This window comes from Panicum virgatum, chromosome 7K (genome assembly GCF_016808335.1).
Source record: "Panicum virgatum strain AP13 chromosome 7K, P.virgatum_v5, whole genome shotgun sequence".
NCBI classification, from domain to species: domain Eukaryota; kingdom Viridiplantae; phylum Streptophyta; class Magnoliopsida; order Poales; family Poaceae; genus Panicum; species Panicum virgatum.
Window position 1 is genome coordinate 9012461 of NC_053142.1, and position 10178 is coordinate 9022638.

The following is a 10178-nucleotide window of genomic DNA, read 5'->3' on the forward strand; positions in this document are numbered from 1 at the left end:
TATTTGATGAACAGTTCTGAAGCCTAGAGTTGCTGCTGGATGGCTGCTGGACGTTTGGAATGGATGGGCAACCGAGATCCTTGTAATCTTGAGCCTCACGCAGCAGGTTATCTTGCTCTTCTTCTCTGGGATCCGCGGGCATCAAGGCCGCAGTCCCAAAAGGCTCCTTCTCTGGCTGGCATACCAGCTGGCCGACAGCACGGCGATCTATGCCCTTGGCAACCTCTCCCTTAGCAGCACCCTGCGCCAGCACCGGCTCGTCGCCTTCTGGGCGCCATTTTTGCTGCTGCACCTTGCTGGCCCGGACAACATCACGGCATACTCCTTTGAGGATAACAAGCTGTGGAAGCGCCATCTTCTGACTCTTGTCGTGCAGGTCCTGGGAGCCGGGTACGTCGTCTACAAGCATATTGCCGGCAGTGGGATCTTGTTCTCTCTAGGTGCAACTTTGATGACCATCGTTGTGGTTGCCAAGTTTGGTGAGAAGGCATGGGCTCTCAGGTGTGCTGATTTCAGCATCATCCGGGAGTCTGTGGAGGCGGAGGACACAGAGCAACAAGGCAAATGCTATCTTTACCTTGAGGATGAACCACCTCAAGGGGGTTTCAAAGGGAAGGTAGTCGATAAAGAGGAATTCCATGATGCGGCGTGCACACGCTGTGTCTCGCGTCTGCAAATTCGCCATGGTGGATTCCTCGGAGAATCCAGGTACTTACTTGGTTGGCATACTTACATACCTTGAGAAGAATGAGATGGGGTATATGTGGACACTGACGGAGATGGAGCTGTCGCTGATGTATGACATCCTGTACACCAAGGCGCCCGTGCTCCACACTCTTGCTGGCTACTGCATCCGTGTTGTCTCGTCGCTCGCTGTGGTTGCTTCCTTTCTGCTGTTCCTGTTCTATGGCAGGGAGGGAAACAGAAGCACAGATGTCACTATCACTTATGTTTTGTTGGGTAGTGCCTTCCTCATGGAGATGACATCGCTGCTGAGCGCACTATAGTCTACTTGGACATTCTCCTTTCTATGTGCAACGCGGTGGAGTGGTCTTCGGCATGCAGCTTTGTGTTTGGAGAGGTGGCACAAACTTCGTCGTATGGTCCTTTCTCTTCGACGGCTTGCCCACAGCACAAGAATCGCTGGCTTCTTCAGGCTATCAAGGAGGTGGTCAGGCACCATGGCGCAGTACAACATGTTGGAGATGTGCACAGCAAGGCCTGGAAGGTTGGCAGGGATCCTGGGCTATAGCATGCCTGCTGTTGGTGTTCCAGATGACCTCTGTTACTAACCTTGGAGAATTGAGAAGATGAATATTAATCTGTAGAGATGGCCATGTACTTATAGTGATCCATATGGGAATATAAAGAGTCTCATGAATATAGAGAGACTCATAGGAATATAGAGAGCCTTAACACCCCCTTCAAACTCAAGGTGAAAGTGGAGGATCTGAAGCATTGAGTTTGAGTAGGTGAAGCCGGTGCTACTCTCGAGTTTGTGCTTTAGTAAAGAAATATGCTAACTACAGCTCAGAAGGCACATACTGTAGAGCAATGGTTTTTTTTATATGATAATGAGACCGAGTAAAGAAGGCATCAACTCCAATATGCTTTGTAAGTTCATGCTTGACAAGATCATTGGCAATTTTTATAGCTCCTGTATTATCACACAGAAGAGGTGTGAGGGCTTCACATGGAATACCAAAATCAGCCAACAACCATCGAAACCATACAATCTCTGAAGTAGTAGTAGCCAATGCTCGAAGTTCTGCCTCTGTACTAGACGAGATACATCTGCTTGCTTCTTAGATTTCCATGCAAGAGGAGATGAGCCAAGAAGAATGCAGTAGCCTGTGATGGAACGACGATCCGTTGGGTCACTGGCCCAAGTGGAGTCCAAGTAAGCATGAAGCTGAAGCGGACTATCACGAGCATAGAACAAACACTGAGATGAGGTTCCCCTTAAGTATCTCAGCACACGAAGTAAATGTCCAAAATGAACGGAGGTAGGAGCACTCACAAACTGACTCAGAATATGGACAGCATGAGCAATATCGGGTCTGCTGACAGTATTTGAAAGTACTTTGTGGATGTATTGCACCTGCTTCTGGCCCATTCATCAATCTCATATCATCTGCACTCGTCCATGCAACCAACCAACTATCGTACCACATCTGCTCATGCAACAAATTACATTGATACAAACCTTACCTTTTACAATTACTATGTCTGTTCAGCATGCTTACCCTAATCTAAAATATACGATGCAAGTCATTAAAATTTATGCAAGCAACCAAATAGAGGTGGGTCTAGGAGGGATCCAGCCCTCTAGACCCCTACAAACAATGGAGCACCCCCCCTCCCACCTTCATTTTTGAGGAGAAATGAGGAGGAAGAAGAGGAGGAAGAAGAAACGAAGGGAGAGGAGCTCCGCCACTGCAACCAAACATAGTTATACTACTGACACCTTGCTTTATCACCATGGCAAACACATTCTAATCAGCTTGCTTGCTGGAGATTTCATAAAGTTGTGAAAAGAAACCAGACCGTACCGGAGAGGTAATAGCCGAACACACTCTATTTCTGAAGTGTCCCCTCATGATAGAAGACTTAAAAGTAATACAATATCAGTACTAGGAGGCTGATAACACTTTTATTACATCAGATGGTACATCACCGTACAACTCTGCGCGGAAGTGGGCAGTGAAGCGCCACTATCGCGAGGATAACAACTAACACCCACACAACGATATTAACTATGAAGAGGGGGTCATTAGAGTCTTGCGTCATACGGAACTTCCTGCGGGTGACCCTATCCACAGGCAAAGTTGGGTGCAGGACGGGACCTCTACTCAACGTCTTCGGGAACGAAGTCTGGATCTTCCTCTGTAAAAATTAAGAATGGGGTGAGTACAAACGTACTCGGCAAGTCCAACCACACCCACGGAGGGGTATAAACAGAATATAATGCACAGGGTAAATCAAGGGTAAGGCTAGGGTTTAATTTGCGGAAAGCTAATTTTCATGCAGGGGTTCATTTGAAAGAAAGGATTTCAAGCAAATTTTCTTGTACCAAATAACCCGTAGTGTTGATCCACACAGGATCCGAGTTTTAAGTTGCTACCGGACTCCTCATCCGCTGTAGCACACGGCACAACTGCCGGACACTTTTCCAAAACAACTCACGCTAACCCATCCATTCCCTGAGGAAACACTAGTTAGGTGACCACACCGTAACTCGCCCAATACCGTGGGCATGGCTATTCGAATAGATTCTTAACTCTGCAAAGGTGTGCAACTTTACCCATAAGCGGGGCACCACAGCTCGATCACTGTAGTGTCGGTGCAGATCCCAACAAAGCCATTACTCACCTTAGCTAGACCTGACTAGCCATCACAGGATCCACCAATGGGTCATTGACCTATCACAGAGGTTTTAACCGGGGCATAAGTCACACAGAGCTAATCCCTTCTTCTTGATCACCCATTGCTCTCAGCTCTCCTGATGGCTATCAGACTAACTAGTGGGGTTTATGCTAAGCCGTTGCCCACACAACGGTCGAGTGGTTTGCACGATAGTGGAGTTAGGTGAGATGACACACCAACTCGGTCCTTAGTTGTGACAAGATGTATATCTCCCTTCCTTGCTCAACCACACCAGTTAGAGCACACCATTTGGCAAATCACACAAAAGTGCCATCCATCCCATCTAAACTTATCTTTCGAAAATACCACATTTTTTTCCTTCCCACACACTCAAACATTTTCCTTTTATAGAACAAGTTGTATCATGTTTAAGGTCCTAAGCGTTCTAGCAACGATTAACGTCCAGACAATTCACATTCAGACATTAATCTAGGTGGTCAAGGACTGGTTATAACAAATCAAGGGGTGGCTATCCAACCATATTTTCAGCAAGCAAAACATATGCAGTTTTGTAAAACAGGTCAATAGGTTGTGTTTATAAAACTGGGACAAAACATGCATCAAAGGGCGGGATTGAACTTGCCGTCTTCAAAGCCTTCCGGGAAGTCCCGATCGATGTACTGTCCTTCGGGCTCAGGGTCGCGGAACTGATCCTCGTTCACTTGGTCGCAGTACTGCTCGTCGATGGGTTCTCCCTCCTTCACACCGTGATCTACGACGCATACAAACAAACACACAATCAAGAAAAAGAAATAAAAGTTTTATCACTGGCTCGATTCGGAAACAATTAAGATATGATGATACGAGTAATATTTTTGGGCGATTTTGCAATGGCATAGCCAAAACTATGTTAGGGTTGGCGTGGTAAAGTTTCAGATCGATCGAAGATTGTTTGGCGCATGAAATGATAGGTTATATAAAGGTTTAATGGTTAAATAAGGAGTCAGGGACCTGCTTGTAATTATTTTTGAGAAGGCAGGGGCTTGATTGGTATTTTAGAAATTATCCGGGTTATTCTGAAAAAGGTCAGGGGTTTATTTAGAAATATGTTTATATGAGGGAAGGATTTATTTTGGAATATAATAAAAGGAAGGGTTTAATATGCAAAAAGGTTAAAGGGTGGGGGGCTCTTAAACAAATAGAGAAAAAGGCAGGGGGTTTTGTGGCAAAAAGCCACCTTCTTCCTCCTCCCTCCACGGGAAACAGAGGAGGGAGGGCGCAGGGAGCCGGCGGCCTTGGGGCGGGTGGCCCTGGGGGCTTGCGGCGGCCGGGAAGGTGGGCAAAAGGAGGAGGGCGGTGTGGGGGATTGATTCCCCTCCTCGATTTGAGGGGTGGCGGCCCGTAGAGGCGGCGCCATGGCGGCGGGCGGCGGCCGGCCCTGGCCGGTGCGGCGGCGGCGCTGCAGTGCCCTGGTGGTGGCTAGAGCAAGGGAAAATGGCGAGGGTAGCGAGGGCACCCTGCTGCTCTTGTCACCTTGGGCTGGGATGGAGCGAGGAGGTGGCGCGACTATGGCAGGCGGCGGCTGGCTTCGGCGTGCGTGGCGGCGGCGCTGTGGCGAAGGGGACAGGGCATGCGGTGGCCGGGCGGCTTGTGAAGCTTGAGAGCTACCCGGAGGCCCTATTTAAAGGCGAGTTAAGGCGGTGGAGGAGGAGCGCGGCGGTGGTGGCGGTCAGCGAGCTCGGCGGGGCACCAATAATGGCAGGCTGTGGAGCTCAGCGTCAAGCAGTGCGGCCTCGAGCATCGAGGCGGGGTGCTGTGCGTGCTGTGCGCCTCGGCGGGCGGCGCGGCGAGGTGGTCGGGACGGCGAGTGGCGCGGCGAGTGACGCGTCCTCGTGGTGCGCATGGGCACGCGCGCGTGCGTGGAACGGGGGAGCGGCACTGAGCTGAGCGGGCGGCGTCGAGCCAGCTCATGGCCGTGCGCGGTAGAGAGGAAGAGAGAAAGAAAGGAGAGGGAGGGGAAAAAATGGAGGGAAGAGAAAAAAAAGAAAAGGAAAAGTGTGTGTGTGTGTGAGAGAGAGAGAGAGAGAGACGGCGGGAATCGCGGTGGTGACCGCGACTGGACTCGCACGCGCGCCGGTCGGGCGTGATGCGCGGGACGAGGATGAACAGGGAGACGGGACAGCGATGGATTCGGATGTCGGAACCGGTTTTTCGGGAGATCGGGCGGAAAAGGTCTGAGCTCAACGATGAAAAGTTTTGAGAACTATTTTTAGCGCGTGTTTTATTTTGGTAGATTTTTCGGGATGTCACAAACCTACCCCACTTAAAATGAATCTCGTCCTCAAGATTCGGCTGGCTCCTAAACAGATGGGGAAACTCCTTCAGAGCATCTTTGTGCTCCCATGTAGCTTCTTCTACCCCGTGTCTGCTCCACTGAACTCTGCAAATCCGTACTTCGGAGTTTCTTATCCTCCTAGTGATAGTATCCAAAATCTTGACAGGTACTTCCTGGTACCGAAGGTCTGTCTGCAGATCTATCTATTCTGGCACATGCTCTTTCTCCGGTACTCTCAAACATCTCCTTAGCTGGGACACATGGAACACCGGGTGTATATCCGATATTCCTTCTGGTAGCTCCAGTCGGTATGCTACGGCTCCGACTTTCTTCAGAACTTGGTACGGTCCAATGTACCGAGGGGCTAACTTTCCTTGTACCTGAAATCTTCGAGTTCCCCGAATAAGTGAAACCTTAAGGTAGACGAACTTTCCCAGGTTGAAGCTTATTTCTCATCTCTTCTTGTCTGTGTAGCTCTTCTGTCGAGACTAGGCTGCTTTCAACTTTTCGCGGATTTCTGCTACTCTTTCTTCTACATCCTTTATGAGTATGGGTCCAACTAGGGCATGTTCTCCAACTTCTGACCACATCAAGGGGGTTCTGCATTTTCTTCCATAGAGAGCCTCGAATGATGACATGCCCAGGCTCGCTTGATAACTGTTGTTGTATGAAAATTCTGCATAGGGTAAACTCTGCTCCCAATCATTGCCATAGGTAAGGATACATGCTCTCAACATATCCTCCATAATCTGATTCACTCTTTCTGTCGGGCCATCCGTTTGTGGGTGATAAGCGGAGCTGAAATTTAATTTGGTGCCCATGGCTTTATGCAAGCTTTTCCAAAACCTAGAGGTGAATTGGGTCCCTCTATCTGAAACAATTCGGCTAGGTACACCATGCAATTTTACTATGTTTTCCACATAAAGCTTAGCTAGCTTCTCTCCACCGTAATTGGTCCGCACGGGTATGAAATGAGCCGCTTTAGTGAGTCGGTCCACTATTACCCATATGGAGTTATGTCATTTCTGTGTTCTGGGCAATCCCACTACAAAGTCCATTCCTATCTCATCCCATTTCCAAACTGGGATGGGTAGGGGTTGCAACAATCCTGCTAGCTTCTGATGTTCGGCCTTGATCCTTTGACAAGTATCACAATGGGCGACAAAACGTGCAATATCCGCCTTCATTCTCTTCTACCAATATTTTTGTTTTAAGTCCATATACATCTTGGTGGATCCTGGGTGGATGGAGTAGGCTGAGTTATGTGCTTCATCCATGATTATTTGCCGGAAGTCTCCTTTTTGGGGCACACAAATCCTATTTTTATACCATAAAGTTCCCTTATTATCCACTCTAAAATCCGGTGCCTTATTTTCTCCAGTCTGCATTCGGATTTCCATCAAGTCCTTGTCCGAACTTTGGGCCTTTCTGATTTTATCCTCCAGAGTAGATTGAATGCTCATCTTGTGAATGGAACCTTGAGGGACAATGTGCACATTCAATCGTGCCCTTTCTTCCTGCAGATGGGCATCCTTGGGTCCATAAGATTTCCGGCTCAAGGCATCGGCTACCACATTAGCTTTGCCAGGGTGATAATGAATTTCCACATTATAATCCTTAACCAGTTCTAACCACCTTCTTTGCCTTAAGTTCAAGTCTGGCTGGGTGAAAATATACTTCAAACTCTTATGGTCGGTGTAGATCTCGCACTTATTTCCAATTAGATAATGTCTCCAAATCTTGAGGGCATGCACTACGGCTGCAAACTCCAGATCATGTGTTGGATAATTCTGCTCATGAGGCCAGAGTTGGCGGGAAGCGTATGCAACAACTTTCCCGTCTTGCATCAGTACACACCCTAATCCTTGTCGGGATGCATCACAATAAATGACAAAATCCCGATGAATGTCCGGTAGGGTCAGTACTGGAGCGGTTGTCAACCTTTGCTTCAATTCCTGAAAACTAAATTCGCAGGATTCTGTCTAGACAAACTTCTTTTCCTTCTTAAGTAGTTCTGTCATGGGCCGGGCTATCCTGGAGAATCCTTCAATAAATCTTCGATAATATCCAGCTAATCCAAGAAAGCTTCTGATTTCACTAACATTAGTTGGTTGCTGCCAATTGGAAACCGCTTCGACTTTCTCAGGGTCGGCTGCTACTCCTTCTGCGGTCAGAATATATCCAAGAAAAGCCACTTTCTGTAGCCAAAATTCGCACTTGCTGAATTTTGCATAGAGTTTGTTTGCTCTCAACTTTTCCAAAACTACCCTCATATGTTGCTCGTGCTCCTGGACACTCTTCGAGTAAATAAGTATATCGTTGATAAATACTATGACAAACTTATCTAATTCGTCCATAAACACCTTGTTCATGAGGTTCATGAAATAAGCAGGTGCATTGGTGAGTCCAAAAGACATCACTGTAAACTCAAACTGCCCGTAACGGGTGACAAAAGCTATCTTTGGGATGTCGCTTTCTCTAATCTTGAGCTGAAAATATCCCGACCTCAGATTGATCTTGGAGAAGTACTTGGCTCCTTTTAGCTGATAAAAAAGGTCATCAATCCTGGGGAGTGTAACACCCTAATTTAAATTTCAGCATTTGTTAATAAATTTATTTGGCTTTATTTATTTTTCTAAGGTTTATTGTGTTAGACTTGCATTTAATCTAAATTTTTGTACTATAAGTAATTAAAATCTATCATAGATCTACTTTTAATGTTGCATTCATGCTGGATGTTTTTATTTTTGCTTGTGTGCTTTAGATTGTGGAATTCAAAATTTAATTTGAATTCATCTAGTTTGGTTTGAGTTAGAATTAGAAATAGAAGAGAAGAAGAAATAGAAAAGGCCCAAACCCAAACTCCAAGTAAACCCAAACCCACCAGCCCAGCTCAGCAGCCCAACCCACTCTAAACCGGCCCAGCTAAACCCCTGCGCGGCCCACCCTTTTTCCCCTCTCCCCCTCGGGCCCGCTTCCACCCGCAAAGCCCAGCGGCTCCTTCCTTCCCGCGGCCCAGCCAGTAACGCCAGCTCGGCCCAAAGCGCGCGGCCGTCTCTCTCCGCCTTCTCCACCGCACCCGAACAGCCCGCTCAGCCCGAGTCGCCCCTCGCCGCGCGCGTTTCGCCCGCTGGCCAGCGGGGCCCGCTTGTCGGCCCCGTCTTCTCCACCGCAACCGCGCCGCGCAACGACCGCGCTCAATCCGCCGAGATCACCGGCGAGTTTCCCTCTGGGGCACGCCTCCCCAGGATCCCCGCCGGCCTTTAATTGGCCCTTGCGGACCCCCAGAGCCCTCACCCTCCACGCCAAGTGCCGCCATCAACCCTAGCCGCCGCGCCAGGACAGCTCCGCCGTGCCGCCGTGCTACGCCACCGCGGCCACACCGCTCTGCTGCAGCACCAGCCACCCCGTGCCCCCCCAGTAGATTCGCCGCGGCCCAGTGAACCTCCTCGAGCACCCCTTCCCCGGTCTAGGCCCTTGCATCGCCGGAATCGGGCTCGGACCATCGCCGCCGGTGAGTCGCTGTGCCGCCTCGATTTCTCACCGCCGACGATCACCTGTGCCCTCTGACCCCTGGTATCGCTTCGCAGTGCCACCAAGAGTCGCGCCGTGCCGCCCGGACGCCCGAAGGAGCGCCGCACCACCCCGTCCACGAACGCCGCCCGCCTCCACCGCCGGTCTTCGCCGCCGGGCCCCCTACACAACTCCTTGCTCAAGCCCGAGCCCCGGTGAGTTTCCGCACCCCCTCAGGCCCCCTTTTGTGTTGGTTTAGGTAGGCCGTAGACCCTGTAGACCCCCGAACGGGTTGCGCCGGCGAGCCTCGCCGCCCAGAGCCACCTCCGTCCCCGCTCGCGCCGCCACAGACGCGCTAGTGCCCAGCTTTTGGCCCAGGTGGACTACACGGACCCCGTAGGTCACCCCAAACCCAAAAACGGGTCGATTTGACCCCCGGACGGCCAAGTTTGGCCAAGTCCGGCGAGCTCCCGCGCAGCGCCGCCGCGGAGCTTGGTCTCCGGCGACTAGCGCCGCCGACCCGCGCTCGGTTGAATCCCAGCCGCCCGATCTGCCTTGGACGCTTAGGATTAGATCAGCTTACCTCTTTGATCCGAGCCACAAGATCCAGATCTGACGGCTGATATCTTAATATAACGGTTCGGCTTGGATCTTTTTCTAAAGAGACCCCCATCTTTATCGAAATCAACCCGCAGTCCGATCTTATTCAAAAATAATTACGCAGAGGTCCCGTTTTTAGCGTTTTAGCCCCTGGAGTTCTTTAAAATTAAACCCGCCGTCCTTTCCCTGACTTTTTTACTTGTTAGACCCTGGATCTATGCTTTAATTACATTTAGGCCGTCGGTTTTAGCAGAAAAATCCCTGGAACCCTGTTTTTATTACAAATAAGCCCCTAGAACTTGTTTTTGGCCTAGATTATGCGTTTTAGCTCCGTTTTTGGCGTTCTTTATGTCCACGCGGTCGT